The 21,027-nt window shown below is 39.3% G+C and overlaps 1 long non-coding RNA gene across 2 annotated transcripts in view; it reads left to right on the forward strand.

Annotated features, from left to right (window-relative positions):
- The window catches only part of LOC116575468, a 91,399-nt gene extending 70,632 nt beyond the window's left edge, over positions 1-20,767 (forward strand). The window contains exons 4-5 of one of the 2 annotated variants that reach the window (XR_004279793.1): positions 8,139-8,351; positions 20,309-20,767. This is a non-coding gene — a long non-coding RNA (uncharacterized LOC116575468). The remainder of the gene's footprint in view (positions 1-8,138; positions 8,352-20,308) is intronic. The other variant, XR_004279792.1, reaches the window with a different exon arrangement.
- The last annotated feature ends 260 nt before the right edge of the window (positions 20,768-21,027 follow it).

Here is a 21,027-nt window from a genome sequence, read left to right on the forward strand (position 1 = left end):
CAAACCAGCCAAACCACCTGCCCCTGCCTATAACTATATGTATATCCTTCCTCTGGACATTTTTTTCTCCATGCTAAGTGGATGAACATCTCTTGCAGCTCCTTTAGTGTATACTACCTCTCTTTTTTAGCATATGGAGCACATCCCCTCCACTAGAGTAAAGAAGAAACGTGATCCTAGTTCTTGGTCTCGTGGTCAAGAGGGAAGGTGGGGACAAGTCTTGAAGAAAGCCAACATTGTCTTATAAAGACAACAACCTCAACCGAGATTTTACTGGTCAACAAAGTAAGGGCTCTGTCTTTTAAAAAGGAGGTTGTACCACTTCTGGAGGCCTAGTGGATTAAGGGAAATCTTTAGTTCAGTATTTAAAAATGTATCTACTATAAATATGCCACCTAAAATAAGTGATGGCTGGTTAACAGCTGGCAGGTGATCCAACTCTATCCTTGGAGTCTCACAGCCACTGTCTCCAACATGTAGAGACTGGGTTCCTTAGAAGCAAAGCCTGATAGAAGGATTTTTGTGCAAGTGATTTACTGAGGGAGTACCTTCAGGAGTCAACTGTCAGAAAGTGAAAGGAGCAGGACGGTACAGGGGGAAGCGTTGAGCAAAGAGTAGCTTCAGCTGAAGCGTAAACACAATCTTATCCCACAGAAGTCTCTGAAGGATGATTGAAATCCTAATGTTTTCTCAGAGGGGACAGGCTTTTATACTTCATACCAGGCAGTGATTGACTAGTGGTTGTCCTCAAAGTCACAGCTTTCCCAGACGTTTCCAGATGAGGCTGCTCTATTGGTGGAGTGAAATTTTTTTAGAAAAGGGTGCATTTGTGAGTATTAGCAACCACCACTTACAGCATCTAGGGGAAGGATACACATCTCAAGAAAGGGGGTCTGGGCAAAAGACCAGCAATATCTACCATAGGGCTAAATAGTGTATGTCAAGACCCATACCTATACCTATCCCCATAGGCCACCACTTTGAATTCTTTGAGTTGTATCTTCTAGTAAGTAACTTCATAATTCTAAATTTTATGTTTACTTACTAGGTCAAATTTTATGCATTTTATGGTAGGTGAGTATTTGTGCTATTTATAACTCTTTCTACCTTATTCCTTCAAGATAGTCATGACATATTTTCTTTTAATTTTATTTATTTTTTAAATTTCTTTTCAGTGTTCCAGAGTTCATTGTGTATGCACCACACCCAGTGCTCCATGCAATATGTGCCCTCCACAATACCCACCATCAGGCTCATCCAACTTCTCACACCCCTCCCCTCCAAAACCCTCAGTTAGTTCCTCAGAGTCCACAATCTCTCATGGTTCATCTCACCCTCCAATTTCCCCCAACTCCCTTCTCCTCTCCATCTCCCCATGTCCTCTGAGTTATTCCTTATGCTCTACAAATAAGCAAAACCATATGATAATTGCTCTCTCTTCTTGACTTATTTCACTCAGCATAATCTCTTTCAGACCCATCCATGTTGATACAAATGTTGGGTATTCATCCTTTCTCATGGAGGCATAATACTCCATAGTATATATGGACCACATCTTCTTTATCCATTCATCCTTTGAAGGGCATCTTGGTTCTTTCCACAGTTTGGTGACTGTGGCCATTGCTGCTATGGATGTTGGGGTACTGAGTCATGACATATTTTAAGTTCAAATTTATATTAAGTGTTTTATTACTATAATTATATAAACACTGTCCACTGCTGAACCAGTAATGTGCACTCGCTACATTTCTTTCTTTCTTTGTTCCTTCCTTCCTTACAAATTTTTTTTTTTCTGGAGTTAATAATTGCCTATTTTTTTCATTTACTGTTTCATATATGTAAAATGATTGGAGCAGTGGCCAGAAAAGCACTATTTATGTGTGTGTGTGTTTTTTTTTAATTGGCTAAGTTTTCTCACACCTTACAGCACCCCATTGAATGGTGTAGAACTGGGTCAACTTTCCATGTTGTCAAACCTGTTGAGTACTCTATTCATTCTACTCTTCTCCTAAGAACCTTCTGGTGCCTCCATCCTCCTTCCTATCTGAAACTAATCACACTCTAAATGAGTTCCTTAGCTGTATTCCAGGACACCTGCCAAGCCATCATCCTTGCAGGTCTCACCTCCATTCCCCTGCAGTGGGTTTTCCATTCTCTGGTTTACTTCTTTGTTCTGTTGGAACCCTTCCTCCAGTATCTTCCTGAGAAATGGTGAGTAAGTGGAAATTACATTTTTGAGACTTGACACATTAAAACATTTTTTCAACTTCATGCTCACATTTGATTTACAGTCTGTGGAGCTATAGATGTCTCAGGAGTAAATTATTTTCTCTTAAAATTCAGAGGTAGTTGCTCCATTTTTCTAACTACCTATGTTCCAATGGTGAAGTCCAATGTCACACAAATCTCCATACTTTTAAATGTAATTTTTGATTATTTGTTTTGAGATTTCACAGTGATATATTTTAGTTTGGGACTTTGGATTTTAATAATTCTTTCCTTACTGATTACTCAGAGAAAAGTTGTGTACCTCCATTCTAGGAAATATTCTTGCTTTTTTTGTGATAATGCTGTCTTTTCTATTTTCTCTGATCTCTCTGGAAATTCTTATTAGTGGGATGTTCAGCTTCCCGGATTGATAATTCTAATTTTCTTTTCTTTTCCTTTCTCTTCTACTGCTCACTGCTTATCTTTTTATCCTACTTTCTGAGAAATTTTCTTGACTTTATTGTCAAGCACTTATTTTGAATTAAGATTTTTTTGAGTTATATTTTTAACTTCTAAGAACTCTCACTTATTCTCTGAATAAGTTCTTATAAGGTTCTTATGATTGCATTTTTCTTGTTTTATGATTACAGTATCTCCCTTTATTTCTCTAAGGATATTAATTACATTTTCTTTGAAGTTTCTTATGCTCTTTACATTAATTCTATTGCTTCTGTAGTCTTTGCTCTTTGTTCAGCCCTTTTTTCTCAAGAAGGATGATTTCCCCGATTTTTAGTAATTTTTAATCATCTGTTCATATTAACAAATAAGTTTCTTCAAACTGGATAGAAGTCCCGAGTGTCCTGGTGGGCTCCACAGTAGGGCAGTAGAAGTCCAGATGACATTTTCAATAGAGGTTTGTAGGTCTTTTCCCGGTATAGGTTTATTTTTCTGTAGAAAGATCTTCAACTCAAGGGACTGTGGTTCCCCCCTCCACCCCAATTACATATAAAGGCTTTTTCTTTGAGCGTGTTTTCAACAAGGTATAGAGTCAATTACCCAACTCAGTTCCCAGGAGAATAAACCTAGGGTGTCTTGGAGGGTAGGGCAGGGGTTGGGATGAGGACCCAGGGGTCTAAATTGTAACCATTTAAAATTTTCACATAGGTATTTGGTTTGCTTCCGTCTTCTTTAACCAGTGTCTGGTTTATTTAACCAAGTAATATCCCTTTTGTTGACAAGCTACTGAAAGCAGTAGTAGTTTGTGTTCAGCACGGCTGTTGCCCTGAGGGGAGACAGACCTCTTGCCTGTAGGATATATGAGGAGAGCAACTGCAGAACAAGAGCAAAAGGCACTGCCTCCCATGACCTTACAGCAGCCATCCTGATTGAATCCCCAGGGACATTCCATCATTGCAGTAGCTCAGATTTTTGTTCCTGTCTTTTCCTTGCACACCAGTTCTACTCTTCATCAAACTGTAAATGGCTGCCTTTATGGACGTTAGGTATCCCATCATAACCATCTGGAGTGTGTCCGGCTTGTTCCTCACAGGATCGGTTTTTATTTGCATTTGAGGTTATGTATGAAGTTGCATGACTGTGGATTTTGCTGTCTTGCGATGGATTTTTTCCCACATGTGTTCTGTGCTGTAGTATTGTTAAAATGAATGGTTGTCACTGTGAGATGGATTTTAACTGAACTACAACTCTTCCAAAAGGCACTTCTTTGGGGGCATTCTAGTATTCGCTTCATTGTTTGGGCCTTGTAGATCATGTACAGGTTAAAAACAGATCTTGTTGCTGATTCCTTGCTTTTTGTTATATCTGGGATGATATCCAACTCATCTGATTTAATATGCATTTTTAAAAATGCCGCAACTTATGCTGAGTGAAATCAGTCAAGCAGAGAGAGTCAATTATCATAGGTTTCACTTATTTGTGGAGCATAACAAATAGCATGGAGGACAAGGGGTGTTAGAGAGGAGAAGGGAGTTGGGGTAAATTGGAAGGCGAGGTGAATCATGAGAGACTACGGACTCTGAAAAACAATCTGAGGGGTTTGAAGTGGCGGGGGTGTGGGAGGTTGGGGTACCAGGTGGTGGATATTATAGAGGGTGTGGATTGCATGGAGCACTGGGTGTGGTGAAAAAATAATGAATACTGTTTTTCTGAAAATAAATAAATTAATTAAAAAAGTAAATAAAAAAAAATAAAAACTGCAAACAAAACAAAACAAAACAAAACAAAATGCCGCAACTATTTAACACCTTGTTTACAGACAGATGAAATAAATTTATTCCAACTAAAAAAAACCCTGTCTTTTCAAGCACTCTTCTGAATTTAGCTGCCTGTTCTATCCTTCCCTCCTCTGCCACTTTTAATACCCAGCAGTATCAGCTTCTAGGCCTTTCCCTATTGCTGAAGGGCAAATTGGGTTGATTTCTTTCTTTGCAGGCACTGAGGACTGATATGTTCTCTCTGCTAAGTCATTTGTTTTCCCCCTTCTGTGGTCCATCTTCCCATATAGTGTGTTCAGATGTCTCTTAGTTTTATTGAAGATGAAATGCATTGTTTGCTTTTTATTTTGTTTTATTTTTAGTTTTTGTTATTGGAGGAAATTTTGGGAAGGAAAAAGTAGCAAAAATGTATTTACCCTGCCATCTTAAAATGAGAAGCCTTCTGTATAAGCTTTTAGAGATTTTTCTTCACTGTGTTGTTTTAAGAAGTAATAAACTCTCAGTAAAATATTAGACCACATAGTTATATCTCTTGTCTTTCATGTTTTTTCTATTCTTTATAGTGCCAGATATCACGCTTAAAGAGTCACAGATTCCCGACTAGGGATCTTTGGAGGAGGGGGGGTCACAACATCTTCAGTTAGAAGGAAAACCTCAAATGTTATCCCTGAAGTGGAGGTATGAGGTTAAGAAGGCAAGTTCCACATCGGGCTGACAGTACACTGCTCACAGAGTGGGTGGCTGGGGAGAAAGGGAAACTACTTGGCATCTGGTTTTTCAGCTAATTCCCATGCTTCCAGACCCTTATCTTGGTGAATCTTGGTTCTAGCCCACTACCAACCTCACCTAGCACTCCCAAGTCCTAGACCTCTCCAGAGTTTTGTGTTATAAGATGTAAAATTTTCATGCACACATCACTCTGCTAACACACCGAGCTGAGACTCCCTCTACTTTGTGACATCAATTCCTACTCTCTGTGTTGTTTGACTGAAGTCCCTCAACTACTAATGGATTTTCTGCAGATGCTACCTTCATTTGGGTTCATTGTTACTTTTTATCCCTTTATAATCATGAGGGTGAAGAGCCCAGGGTCTGAAGACAGAGTACCTGAAAAATGTCACTCCTTTTTAACCTTATATCTTTGGGCAAGCCATCTGGCATTCCTTTCTGCCTCAGTTTTTTTTTTTTTAATCTATAAAATGGGAATAAATAGTAAAACTTTCCTTGTAGGATTTTGTGACAATTAAAAGAGATAATTCAGGTAAAGAAATTAGAAGTTGACATATAGTAAGCTGACTCATAGCAACCTTTCAAAAATGTCATGCATCATCATTGTCGTGGACTATTAAGATGGGAAGAAGACCTTGGCTCTATTCTCTATAGTTAGCTAGAAGTCTGATGAACTTTCCTGAGATTTACCTATTTCATGCAGTTGCTTGAGGAATAAATGAGCTAACACGGCAGGCACACAGTTATTAGTAGCAGACATTTAGGAGGTATTTGCTAAAGAAAGACTTTCATACCCGGAAAACATCCTGAGCCTGAATGTGAGATGAGCTGTGCTTAGTACTGATGGCTACTCTCTCTCTCTCTCTCTCTGTAACTCAAACAAGTCAACAAACCTTCCTGAGCCTCAGTTTCTTTATCTAAGAACCTGAACTAGAGTGGCAGGTACTTAATGATGTTATCATGATGAGTTCTATGATAAATATTGTAAATAATAAGGTATAAGTGGATGTGCACACCCACTTGTGAGCCTGGGATTCAGGCAGTCCGAAAGACAAAATAAGGGAGATACCCACACCCTGTAGTCTCATGGATGCTGGGGGAATTCTCCAGTTCTTAAAAATGTTGCATTTTGGGGCTCCTGGGTGGCCCAGTGGGTTAAAGCCTCTGCCTTCGGCTCAGGTCATGTTCTTGGGGTCCTGAGATCGAGCCCCGCATCGGGCTCTCTGCTCAGTGGGGAGCCTGCTTCCTCCTTTCTCCCTGCCTGCCTCTCTGACTACTTGTAATCTCTGTCTATCAAATTAATAAACAAAATCTTTTAAAAAAAAATGTTGCATTTTTTGGAGGTGGTAGCCCAGGCCTCTGTGCCCAGGACAGCTAACTGGTGCCACGGTCTCTGATTTGCAGTTCCACCCCTTCCCATTGTCTGTGGCTCCCTTTTAGTGAGTCTCATTTATGGGTAAGGGTTACCCATCACTGGTCAGAGTCAGGACAGGTCACTTCCTGCCAAGCTGTTTCTTTCACTGACATACACTAGACATAATTCTGACAAAAAGTAAGAGAGAAGAAGCTGTTATTTTTGAATCTTCACATGGGAACCCAGGATCACAACTCAATGCCTCTGAACCAGGAGAATTCTGCCTTTTGCAGTGTTCCCAAAGATGGGTTTTATTTTTGTAATTTTTCTCAATTGGCACTAAGCCGTGTTCAGAAATGGCCAGTGAGATAACAAGAGAATGAACTAGAAATCTAATCCCCAAGCAGCTCTCACCAAACTGCTTTGAAATGCTGCTTATGTTGACTTTGGTGAGATTCACCTGCACTATCCCTCCCCGCCTCAGACAGACCCATGCGCTGACTTACTCCATGGAGCCTGTTTACAGGGAAGCTAATTATGTTCCCTCATGAAAAAGCCCACTCCTGGCTTTGCAGCTGTGCTCAGCCTCCTGGGGAAGAATGGATTGGAATTTCGGTGCTCCTGAATGTACATCGCATGGACTAAAAATACTCATAAATTGGTCTTTACTTTCCCAACTAGGCTGGGCTCTAATCGAAAAGCCAAGTCTTCTGAGAATTCTGAGGGACTATTACTTCCCATGGATGGCACCGTCTATAAATAGCAGTGCCTTCCAGGTAGTGAGCTGCTGGCTGGCAAAGCCCTGTGCTTGCATTATTCCAGGGAAGATTGAATACTGCCAGAGGATTCTGGGAGCAAGAGGGCTGGCTGGGGACTCAGTGCTTGCAGAAGTCATAGGAAGCCTCGCTGGCACATCCCTTCTCCATACCAGTCCCCTGCCACCCCCCTCAGGCCAGGCAGAGGAGAGGAAAATGTACACAAGATAAGCTCGAGCTTTCCAGGATCTGGTAGTAGAGATCAGTGCTGCCCAACAGAAGTGTAATGCAAGCCATCTATGTAATGAAACATTTCTTGCAGCCGTATTAAAAAAGGTACAAAGAAATGGGCAAAACTCATTTTAATAACACATGGTATTTAACCCACTAAATCCAAAATATCATTTCAATATGTAATATAAAAAAAAGATGAGATATTTTGCAGTCTGTTTTTATACCAAGTTTCGGAAAGGTGTGTATTTTAAGCACTTAGCACATCTCTATCTGGACTTTATGAGTACTTAAATTTGTACTTAAATTTCATAAAATTTGCAGGAGAAAAAGTGGATTTACATCAGCCTGGTTTGTCTCAAACATTCTTAAATGTTGTCTGATACCTGAATGGAGTATTGGTTTTTAAATTTGTATTTAATCAAAATAAAAAATGTCGTTCTTCTGTTGCACAACTGCCCTATTTCAAGTGCCCCCCAGCCACGCATGGCCTGGGCTTTCTCCCGGGATGGTGCAGGCATGGAGCCAAGAAGCTGGAGGGTGAAACTCTTGCATGGGGCAGATCTCAGCCTCCCCTCTTGGTCCTAGCCTCTGCTCTGCATAAGCTCCCACCATATTTATTTCCAGCTGCTGGAACTGGAACTGGATGGAGCTTTCCCTCAGCTGTGGGCTTCTGTCTCTTGCTTCCTGTCCTGGGACTTCTCTGGAATGACCGTTGTCACCTGCTCAAGATGAAGATGAGAGGAGCCACTAGTGGTCACACACAAGTTACCCTTAGCTGCAATCAGTTCGGTAACACAATTTGTAACAGCTTTTCTTCCTGCTGAGTTCCTTCCTTGGGTCAGTGTCCTGGCGTTGCTGTAGGAAACTGTGCTGTGCCCAAACTGGGTGGCTTAATACCACAGAATTGTATTTCCTCACAGGCAGATGGCCACAAGTCTTAAACCAAGGTCTCACTAGAGCTGAGGTCCCTCTGAAGGTGCCTAGAGCAGATGTTTCTTTTTCTTTTCCTGCTACTGGTGGTTCCTGGCATTCCTAGCCACTTCAGGGTCAACCTTGCTCCTCACCTGATGTTCATCCCATGCTTCTCGAATTTCCCCTTTCTTTCGTGTATCAGACCCTAGTCATCAGATTTAGGGTCCACACCAAACCCCAGATAATCTCATTTCAAGAAACTTCACTTGATGGCATCCATGAAGACTCTGTTTCTAAATAAGGTCAAGGGCACAGACAGGGGTTTAGGGCCTGGACATGTATTTTGGAGAATACAGTTCTGCGTGCTGCACCCCCTGACCTCTCATCTATTCTTCTTGGAATGGCAGCTCTCATTTTCTAAATGCAAGAGACCGTGTCCCAAACTCTGCTTCTGGGGACCCCAGGCCTTGACATTTTAGCTAAGGAGATTCCAGGTTTTCTCCAACAGACAATGGAAGACAGACTGCACTTATTTTACTTTGTGCTTGAAGGCAAATGAAAGGAAATGATAGAAATACAGCTTTCATCCATTCATTTATTCATCTAGCAACTATGTATTGATGAGTTACAATGTAACACGTACCATCCTAAAATTCTAAGCATATAGTGATGACCAAGGAAGGACCTGTGTTGCTTAGCATTTTTGAAAGATAATTTCTTAGATTCAATGGTACAAACTTCTTTAGGTGACATTGGATTTGATGTTCTGGATAACATAGAGGTTAAGTCAGGCATAAGCAGGTCTTTGATGACGTGTTCCTCATACCTCTGTTTTGCTTCTTGGTTTTAAATTACTGTAAGAATAGGGTAGGTAACTGCCCTATGACCCAGCAATTGCACTACTGGGTATTTACCCTAAAGATACAAAAGTAGTGATCCGAAGGGGCATGTGCACCCGAATGCTTATAGTAGCAATGTCTACAATAGCCAAACTATGGAAAGAACCTAGATGTCCATCAACAGATGAATGGGTAAAGAAGATGTGGTATATATACACAATGGAATACTATGCAGCCATCAAAAGAAATGAAATCTTGTCATTTGCGACAACGTGGATGGAACTAGAGCGTATCATGCTTAGCGAAATAAGTCAAGCGGAGAAAGACAACTATCATATGATCTCCCTGATATGAGAAAGTGGTGATGCAACATGGGGGCTTAAGTGGGTAGGAGAAGAATAAATGAAACAAGATGGGATTGGGAGGGAGACAAACCATAAGTGACTCTTAATCTCACAAAACAAACTGAGGGTTGCTGGGGGGAGGGAGGTTGGGAGAAGGGGAGTAGGGTTATGGACATTGGGGAGGGTATGTGCTTTGGTGAGTGCTGTGAAGTGTGTAAACCTGATGATTCACAGACCTGTACCCCACCAGATAAAAATATATTATATGTTTATAAAAAATAAAAAATTAAAAAAAAAGAATAGGGTAGGTAAGTGAATGTCTAGGCAGGAATTCCCAGTAATAATCTTTTGTTTTAAAATATCTTCCTTTCTTTGTCAGGTTTCTAGAAATATTACCATTATTGGATTCTTCTTTAAGGTCTAGAAGAGTTTTAGGCAATCAGGAAGATTTTCTAAAGGCAAATGTTTCTAGTGGGTATTGGCCAGGGGTGGATTGGTAGAGTACATCTCCTTCTTGATTGATCCCCAGCATGTCAAACACAGGGAACACTCCTAGTGGAAACTCACTGACCAGCCAGCATTGAGGCCCATGATTTCCTTTCACTTTCTTCCTTTCAGAGTGGTGGCCATTGAGTGGTGGGTTTGTGTCTGGAACTTGTTCCTCTAAAGCTTCCAATGATTCTTTAAACACAATACAATTTCTGCTTAAAATACCTGGAGTGGTTCTGTTTGTTATAACTAAACTCAGATGGAAAGACACATAAAGTCTAGCCTGAAATGAAGGATGGAGGAAGAGAAAGCTTCATGGAGGAGGCAACATACAAGCAGAACCTTGGCAGTCAAATAGGCATTGGCAAAGGAAGGAAGGTGTGAAGATGTTTAGGCAGAGAAGGATGAGTGAGCCAACGTTGGGGACTGGCAGAGAGCACAGAGTATAGAGTGTGTATATTGCTTATAAGTCCAGTTGTGTTAAGAGTGTAAAGGACAAGAAAGAAATAGTAAGAGATGAGCCTAGTAGAGCAGGAAGGGGAAGGACCATAAGGGTCTCTTGTGTTGAGTTTTGGGGTTTCAGTTCTTCTACTAGGTAATTCCTATGGAGTCTAGAGTGAGCTTGCATCTCCCACATCTGGAAAAGAGTCTGCTGGCCTCTATCCTGGAACAGACCCATACACACAGTGGCACAGGGACTTTGGTGTAGCTAAAACTCACCTCTGAGATGGAGATTCCATATTCACTGCAGCTTCTCTCTGTGCTATTGTTAACAAGCCAACAAGAACTGGTCCAGTGACAAACTGCCCCTTTAAATTCTTCCTTAAGTTAAAAAAAGGTGAAAAAAGGAAATAAAGTATTTAAGGGACACATGGATCCCTGGGTAAACATCTCTGTCATGTCTCACTTTGAACTTTGAACACTTACAGGGAACTAAAAAGCTATGGCAAGAGAAAAATGCCTCTGAGATGAACTCCATATTTCCGGAATACCTGTTGTAAGTGAGGGCTTGAGGAGTTCTTGGGACTGAAGGGGACAGAAGAAAGTGAGGCAAAGAGATATTAGCTATGGGGAATCAGGGAAACTTGCTCAATGCAGGGATTAGGACTGATGGGAGAGAAATAGATTTCTGAATATATAACTGGTTGCCTATCAGTTATGAAGAGCTCCCCCTACCGCTTCTATTGAAACAGTTGTTTAAGATATAGCTAGTTTGGACCCATCGATCACATCTCAATCCTGAGAAAACATCGTGATTCTGTGATAAGGATTCAATATTCTTTTCAGATGTTCAGTTCAGGTATCTCTAATGCTTCCGACTCTTCATTTTTCTCTCTCTTCCTTATTTCCATCCATCCATCCTTCCATCCATCCATCCATTTGTTGCCATTAAATATTACACCTATGCTGGATGTCAGGCATGTATATGTTTTTCCATCATGATAGAAGCATGGTGTAGCCAAGGACTAGAGCTCCTAGGACAAGTTGCTCCTGAGTTTGATTCTGACTTCCCGTATTCATAGCTCTTTAAAATTGGGCAAGTTATTTAACAATGAGCAAGACATTGAAGAAGGCTGCAGGATTCCTCTTTCTTCCCTCCCTGCTTTGATCCCTTTAGAAAATAGTCTCAAGAATTGAGGTGGTATCATCTTCTTGTTTGGCTGGAGATGCCAGCTGGTCGGGGGCAGGAAGGCCAGCTGGCAGGAGGGGGAAACCAATGAGGGAGAGGAGAGGAAGGAGGATGGTCACACAGTATGTGCATGCTGATTCTCAGAGGTGGGTGAAGTTTGGCCAAGAAGCTCACTGTGGATATCCTAAAATGGCAAGTCCTTCTTATTCCGCCTCCAAGACATGGCACAGTTCAGGAAAGCCTACAGATGGAGCCCCAGTCATTCAAATATGGGAAAGGGGCCAGGAGCTGGTAAGACAGCTGGGCTGTATCAAAACAGCCATATCAAACACCTGTGCTCCCCAGGAACCACTGGAATCCTGATCTTTGCAGGGAGGGTGCAGTTGAAGCCCCTTTTTAATTTCCTTTCCTTGGCCAATTGAATATCTCTTCATAATTGAAGTTGGAGCTGTTATTTATTGAGAGTGTCAGGCACTTTACACATCCTGATTATATTTGTTTCCATCTTTGCAATTCCATCTTTGCAATAATTATTGTTTACATATTATTGATCAGGAAATTGAAGTTAACAGTCACCCACCCAGTTAGGTTTGAATCCAGGTCTGTCTTACTTCAAAGCCTATGCCCTTTTAATTCATTTGTTCATCCATTCATTCACTCCCAGAGTTAAGACAGACAGACAAATGTCCTGTGTCCATGGAGTTTTCTTTATGGTAGGTGAGGTAAACAGACATTAAGCAAAAATCAGACACAAAGTATCATTTTACATAATGATACATTTTAGGAAGGAAAAAAATGACTGAGGTGGGGATGGGGAATATTTTAGACTGAATATTTCAGGAAAGCCTCTCAAAGGAGTTAGCATTTAAGTTGACACATAAGTGAGAAATAGTGGTCAACCATGGGAAGGTGTGAGGGAAGAGATTTTTCATCCCATCCGATGACCTGAAAGCCACACTCATTATAGAGACACTAAGGCTCTCTGTTCAGTCTGATCCCTGAGCTCTTATATCATCATGGAAACTTAGAAGTCAGATTGGAAGTACCCTTAGCTGCTATTTCATGCCATTAAATGTCAAATTTCTGTGTAAGGTTCTGTAATTAACAATTATTATATGATATTCAGAATAAGGTAGGCAAGTCTGCATTCCCATTCCCCCTAAGTTTCCAGCTGACAAAACACTACCAGCAAGATTATACTCCATAAACTTTTGCCACTTTCAGGGCAGTTCTTTGCTATTATAATTCCTTACCTACTGGGCAGGGTCTGTGCTTATTCATTGTGCCTGGCAAAACCAAAACCAAGTTCATAGATACAGAGAACAGACTGGTAGTTTTAAAAGCTGCGTTTGGGGAATGAGAGAAATAGGTGAGCTGGTTTCTTTTTTTAATTTTTAATTTTTTAGTTTATATAAATTGCATACACAATTTTTAAAAGTGAATATAGATTTGGGACTCTTGAATATTTTACAAGAGAAACTACATGCTAATCCTAAAGGAATTACTTCACTTTTTTTTTTTTTTTTTCCTGTTACTGATTCTGGACCAGTCCAAGGTAAGACTAACCTCCATATCTGTCTCCTAGAAAGCATACCCCCTTACATATTTCACAAATTCCTCTTCTTTCCTAAGCCATATCCTTTTGTTTGGATCACTCATATCAGCATGAAATGAGCTTTAATTTTTGCTACCTTAAAAAAAAAATCCTCTTTTAAACCTATATTCTCTTCCAACTACTCTCTTCCTTCTTTCTGATTTCAAAAAAGAAACTGACCCTGTTGTTTAGTGCACACACATTTAGGATTCACCAATTTCATATTATATAATATACCTCTTTATCCCTAATATTTTTCCCTGTTTTGAAGTTGTCTGATACTATTCATATATTCATCTGGTATTATATAGCCACTATAGCTTTATTTTGTATTTGTATAACATATATTTTTTATCCTTTTAACAATAATTTTAAAAAGTTTTTTTGTAGATAGAATATAGTTGAGTTTTGTTTTTAGAATTGATCTGACAATATCTCTTTTTAAAGTGTTTAGACCATTTATATTTAATGTAATCATTGATATGGTTGAATATAAATCTTTAGTTGTTTTCTGTTAGTTCCATCTATTCTTTGTCTTCCTTTTCTATTTCCTTTTGCATGAACTGAGAATCTTTTGCATTTCCATTTTGCTTCTACTATTGCCTTATTATTTAAACCATTACAAATTATTTAAACCCTTCGAAATTAAAAAGGGCGTCCACCCTGGTGTTTAAAATACACATTGTTAACTTATCACAGAATACTTTCTTTTTTTTCCCCCCAAGTTATGGGCTCTTTTATTTATTTATTTATTTATTTATTTATATTTTTATTTATTTTTAAAATTTCTTTTCAGTGTTCCAGAATTCATTGTTTATGAACCACACCCAAAATACTTTCAAACAATATTATATTGCTTCACATATTGTATCAAAATCTTAAAACAATGTGTATTTATAATTTCTTCCTTTGTTATATTTTATGATTTTGTTGCATGTTTTACTTTTACATGTGCTATAAACACACAACATATAGCTAATTTTGCTGTAGACTGTCTCTTTTAGAGCTATTGAAATTGGCAAAATATACTTTCATTTACCTTTATTATAACAATCTCTAAGCTTTTCATTTCCTATATATCCAAATTTAGGTCTATTATGGTTATTTTTGTCTGATGAATTTCCTACATTTCTTGTAGCACAAATCTCCTGGAAATGGATTCTTTTAGCTCCCATTCTTATTAAGAAGTCTTTATTTCACCTTCACTGTTGAAAAATATTTTTACTAGGTATAGAATTCTGGGTTAACAAGTTCCTTTGTTTCACTGAGTATTTTAAAAGGGTCACTCCGTTGTCTTCTGGATTTCATAGTTTTTGATGTGAGGTTGGCTGTAATTCATCTCTGAGCGTCTTTATAATTTGTCTCTTTTTTCTTTATCTTTGGTTTTTAGCAGCTTGAATATGATAAGCATGGGTTTTTTAAAAAAATTATTTATTTATTTGACAGAGATCACAAGCAGGCAGAGAGGCAGGCAGAGAGAGAGGAGGAAGCAGCCTCCCTGCTGAGCAGAAAGCCCAATGTTGGGCTCGATCCCAGGATGCTGAGACCATGACCTGAGCCGAAGGCAGAGGCTTAACCCACTGAGCCACCCAGGCGCCCCCATTTTAGTTATTCTTTTCTCTCATTCTTCTACATGAGGAACTTTATTACACAAACTGTAGACCATTTGGTATTGTCCTAAAGATTTTGGATGAGTTGATATGCCTTTATTTTTATTGTACTTTTTCTTCTGTGTTTCTGTTTGGGTAATTTTTGGTGTCCTAACTTCAAATTGGGTCTGATTTTATATCTTACCTATATAAAGTGCATTAACAAGCCTATCAAAAATATTCTTCGTATATCTTACTATGTTTTCTTATTATTTCTAGCATTTCAATTGAACCTTTTATTATAGCTTTATTCTCTCTGCTGAAACTTATCATCCATCATGTGTATGGCCCAATTTTTTTGCTAGAACCTTTGACATATTAGTCAAGCAATTTTAAATATCCTGGTGGTTATATCTGGGTCACCTTTGAGTCTAGTTTTGTTTATTAATTAATATGTTTCATGAGAGTAGGGTTTGTTTATGTGCTCTGTGTGTGTGTGTGTGTGTGTGTGTGTGTTAAGTTTTGGTTGAACACCCAAACATTTAGTGTAGAACAGCAGGGGACAAATGTAAATAGTATTTATGCTTACAAATGGTAATGCTTTTTCTTCTAAACCCTGGATATATGGGATTGAGTCAATATAGTTAGGAGTTTTTGCTATGGTTACTGTCAGGGCACCACTGGTTTCAAATTCCTCTGATGTTAGTTTGTACTTAGGATGGCAGCTGGGATCATGGAGAGTTTTTTTCAATGTTCCTGTTGTATCATCAGATGTTGGCTTTCCCTGCATGCTAATGTGGTGGAGGAAGTCTCCTTTCATGCACTTGCATTTTCCACACTGCTAGGATGCTCTCATTTGTTACTCAGAGTTGGTTAGGCTGTTGGGGGATTGTGAGCCTATTATTTAGTCCAGTCTCTGTTTTAGACAGGCCCTGTGGACTTGGCTTTCTCACCCACCTGCTCTGCCACCCCCAAGCAACCGGACTCTGCCTGTGTCTTCAGTGATTTTTTTTTTTTTTTTGTCAGCTTTCTGCTTTTTCCTCAGTGGTTGGATTTCCAATTTTATTTTATTATTTTTTAAAATTAACTCATTTTTTTCAACATAACAGTATTCATTGTTTTTACACCACACCCAGTGCTCCATGCAATCCATGCCCTCTCTAATACCCACCACCTGGTTCCCCCACCTCCCACTCCCCACACCCCACCCCTTCAAAACCCTCAGATTGTTTTTCAGAGTCCATAGTCTCTCATGGTTCACCTCCCCTTCCAGTTTCCCTCAACTCCCTTCTCCTCTCCATCTCCCCTTGTCCTCCATGTTATTTGTTATGCTCCACAAATAAGTGAAACCATATGATAATTGACTCTCTCTGCTTGACTTATTACACTCCAATTTTATTGGTATAGGATGCTGGACTCAGGACTGTTTTCTGCCCCTTTCCCATGGTAGAAAGTTCATTCCTTAATCTTCACCATACAGTAAAGTGTCTTCATCTGTGTCCGGTGGCCCTAGGTTTGTTTTCTCCCCAGCATCTTAAGGCTTTGGTTCATGGAAGATCAGAACTTGGGTGGAGTATTATGTCTTACCTTCAAGGCAGTTTCCCCTTCCTCCCACAAGGCATGATGGAGAGGGGCTTTCTCTTGTCTCTTGCCATTCCTCCAGTCTTCCATGAATACACAGAGGAGGTCTATGGAGAAAACCTTGAGAGTGGTTGAAAACTACTCTTTTATTTGTCATTCCCAGTGTTTTATACTTTCAAACTAGCTCACATTGAGTCACTAGCAATTTGTTAGACTTTTAAGCAGCTTGTATGGCACCCAGAATATCTTCCTCCTGTGATCTTCTACAAGTAAACCAGGTTTCAAGGTATTTTTTTTCCCCAGATTTCAGCTTACTTGTTTAGCCATGTGGCTTCAGCTGTCTCATAGGTTCAAGGAAAGTAATAATTTGCAGTTTATCCCACTTTTTCTTGTTGTTAGGATTGAAGTGATGCTCTTCCTAGTTTTTTAGATCCTAGGCCCAAGTTTTCTGATTGTCTTTATAGAAAAGCAATTAGAAAGGGATGTCTATACTCACTATCTCCCTTTGTTCTTTAATGAGTCTACTCCAGTAAGGTTTGTACCATTATTTTTCCACTACAATTGTTCTTTTCAAGGTCATCAGTGAACTCTGTGTTGTTAAATAACAAGGGTTATTTCCTAGTCCTCATCTTATTTCATTTATCAGCATCTTTTTATACAGATGATCTCTCACTACTTCCTCAGTAAAATACTTTAACTTGGCTTCTAGGACACCACGCTCTTTTGGATTTCCTTCTGCATCAATGGCTGTTCCTTCTTGATCATCTTTTTGAGTTCCTTCTTTTTCCCCTACACATTGAGTATCCAGAGCTCAGTTTCTGGACCTCTTTTCTTCTTTAACTATACTTATATTCTTTTTCTGATCTCATCTAGTCTCAGAGTTTTAAATATCATCTATCCACTGACAACCTCCCCTGAACTCCAAATTTATATACTACTAGACATCTCATTTGAATGCCTAAGAGACATCTTAATTTAACATGTCTAAAACCAGATCTTCCCCCAACAAACCTGTTCATCCTTCAGACTTCCTAAACTTAGTAAATGCATTCTCAGTAAAAGTCCTTCTATTTGCTCAGACCAAAACCTGTAAAGTCATCTTGACACCTCCTTTCAGATCCCCCAGCCAGTCCATCAGCACATCTTGACTATATCTTCAGCATATATCCATAACTAATCACTTCTCACAATCTCCACTATTACCACCCTCATCGATACTGCAATCATCTTTGGCCCTGACTATAACACTAGAACTCTGTTTTTTTCCCTTGTATTCATTCCCTATCTAGTCTATTACCACTGTAGTCAGCAAGAAAAAAAAGCAATGGCAATTATAACTAGTAATGTGATATTGGGTAAGTCACAACCTTTCAATGTCTCATTTTCTCATTTGCAAAATAAAAATGTGGGCAAAATTCTAAAGATGTCTTCCCAAAATATCAGGTTCCCAGTTATTCAATCAAATGTTAATCTAAGTATTGTGAAGGGACTTTGCAGATGGAATTAATGTCCCAAACCAGCTGACCTTAAGATATGGATATTAACTGGATGGGTCTTACTTAATCAGTTAGCCCCTTTAAAAACAGAAAGTTTTCTTCAGCTGGTGACATTCAGAGATTTGAAGCATGTCATTGCTGGCTTTGAAGATGGAAGGCTCCACACCCAGAGCAATGCTTGCAGTCTTGAGGAGCTGAGAGTTAGTATGCAAGAAAATGAGGACTTCAGTCTGACAGCCACAAGGAACTGAGTCAGCCAGTAATCTGAATGAATTTGGAAGCAACTTCTTTCCTTGAGCCTCCAGATAAGATCTCAAGGCCCATGCCTTGTCAACCTTGAAAGTCCCTGGAATCATGACTCACAGAACTATGGGATAATGAAAGTGTGTTGATTTAAGCCATTGCATGTGAGCTAATTGTTAAGCAGCAGTAGACAACTGATGCTGGGAATGAGAAACTTGTTTTTTCCTGTCTTAATTGCACATTTCCAGAGATCAGTCAGATCATGTCTGTCATCTTCTTTTAAGAAATGGTCTACCACATTGTATTAAATAAAAGCCAAAGATGTGAGAGGATTCTGTATGGCCCTTCTTGCTCTCTCACCTCCTTGACCTAATTTACTACTTGCCCTCCTGTTCAGTCATTTCCAGCCAGACTGAAATCCATGCCTTAGGATGTTTGCATTTGCTTCCTGTGCCCAGAGAATTCTTCCCCTTGATATCTTCATGGCTCCTTCCTCAAGGAGGAAGCCATCTCAAGGCTTTGCTCAGGAATCTGTGGCTAGATATGTTTTATTAGCTCATTAGTTGGTGAACATCTGCAAAAGCTGTCTTTAGCTAATTTTCTCTGTCCTCTCTTTCTGAGACTCTAACTACTGTTAAATCTTTTGGTCATATGTCAAATGTATCTTTTTATTTGTTTGTTTATTTATTTATTTATTTAAATTTCTTTTCAGTGTTCCAGAGTTCATTGTGTAGGCACCACACCCAGTGCTCCATGCAATACATGCTCTCCACAATACCCACTATCAGGCTCATCCAACCTCTCACACCCCTCCTCTCCAAAACCCTCAGTTAGTTCCTCAGAGTTCACAATCTCTCATGGTTCATCTCACCCTCCAATTTCCCCCAACTCCCTTCTCCTCTCTATCTCCCCATGTCCTCCGTGTTATTCCTTATGCTCCACAAATAAGCAAAACCATATGATAATTAACTCTCTCTCCTTGACTTATTTCACTCAGCATAATATCCTCCAGACCCATCCATGTTGATACAAAAGGTGGGTATCCATCCTTTCTGATGGAGGATTAATACTCCATAGTATATCTGGACCATATCTTCTGTTGAAGGGCATCTTGGTTCTTTCCACAGTTTGGTGACTGGCCATTGCTGCTATGAACATTGGGGTACAGATGGCCCTTCTTTTCACTACATCTGTATCTTTGGAGTAAATACCCAGTAGTGCAATTGCAGTGTCAAATGTATTCTATCCTTACTTCCATGCTTTCCACCTTCTGGCCTCAAAAATGATTTACTCTGAATATTTTCTAAACCTAACTTGTAGTTCATTATTTTTTTATTTTGCCTTGTTTTCTGTTAAACCAATCCATTAACACGTAAGTTCATATACTGTATTTTCTGTTTTAGAGTTTCTATTGATTCTTTTTAAAAAAATAACTTCTGGGGTGCTTGGGTGGCTCAGTTGGGTAAGCACGTGCCTTTGACTCAGGTCATGATCCGAGGATCCCAGGATCAAGTCCCATGACAGGCTTCCTGCTCAGGTGGGGAGTCTGCTTCTCCCTCTGCCTCTCATCCAGCTTGTGCTCTCTCTCTCTCTCTCATCCTCTCACAAATAAAATAAATAAAATCTTAATTTTTTTTTCAATTCTCTGATCAAATTTCATATCTAGTCATTAATTTTCTTGTACATATTAAGCAGTTATTTAAAAATTCACTTTGGATCTCTTTCAGTTCTGTTTCTAGTGCCTGCTTTTTTCCCTCTTGGTTTTGGTTATTTGGTTCTGTTGCCTGGCCTGCCTAGTAAATTTCATTGAATTACAGCCATTATTTATGCAAAAATCTAGAACTAACTTGAGACTCTGGGATGAAATTATCTCCTGGCAAAAATTTAGGGTTTGGGAGGATAAAAATGAACGAGCCTGAAATTGAGCTGAATTGAAGCTTTGACTTCAGTCTTTGTGGAACTGATGAATTTCCAGGTTGCCCTTAGTTTTGGGGGGTGTTGAACATCAGTGGTCCCATGTGGTATTTACTATGTGTTTCCCTCTGTGATGTGAATTGAGATTTTTTTGTCTCCACAGCTCTACAAGATGGCTGAAATCTTAACTTCTCAGCAGTTTCTTCCAGGCTTCTTAGCCTCTGGTTGCTATTTACTAATTGGTGAATACCTCAGGAGAAGACAGAATATAGGTCTCTTCTCCTTGAGTTCTTGATCCTTGAAGTTAAGTAGTTCCCCAATTCCTTCAAACAGAATATTTTAAAGGCATTTATCTGGCTTTTTCTTGTCTTCAGGGAGAAGTTTTGTATGATCTAAGCTAGCTGTCACCTTCATTATGACATCTTTCCTGACACCCTGTAGAAACTGCAACATATCACCTCTCCTCCTCTATTCTGATACTTTCATTTATCTTTTCTGCATTTATTTCCTGTACAACATTCATCAGTATTTATACACCATATTTGTTTATTATTTATGTGTAATCTTCACAAAATAAAGGCTCAAGAGAGAAAGAATCTATATATATTTTTTCTTCCATTGTATTCTTCCTAGGCCCTAGAACAAATAATGCTTGCAATGGAGATTAATTAATCAACCAAATTAAAAATTTGGGAGAAGATATTATCAAATGAAAGTACAGACAAAGGGCTGATATTCAAGATCTGTAAAGAACTCCTCAAATTCAACACACACAAAACAGATAACACGTCCAAAAATGGGTGGAAGATATGAACAGACACTTCTCCAAAGAAGACATACAAATGGCTAACGGACTCATGAGAAAACTCATCACTAGCCACC

Source organism: Mustela erminea, chromosome 16, assembly GCF_009829155.1.
Source record: "Mustela erminea isolate mMusErm1 chromosome 16, mMusErm1.Pri, whole genome shotgun sequence".
Taxonomy (NCBI): Eukaryota; Metazoa; Chordata; class Mammalia; order Carnivora; family Mustelidae; genus Mustela; species Mustela erminea.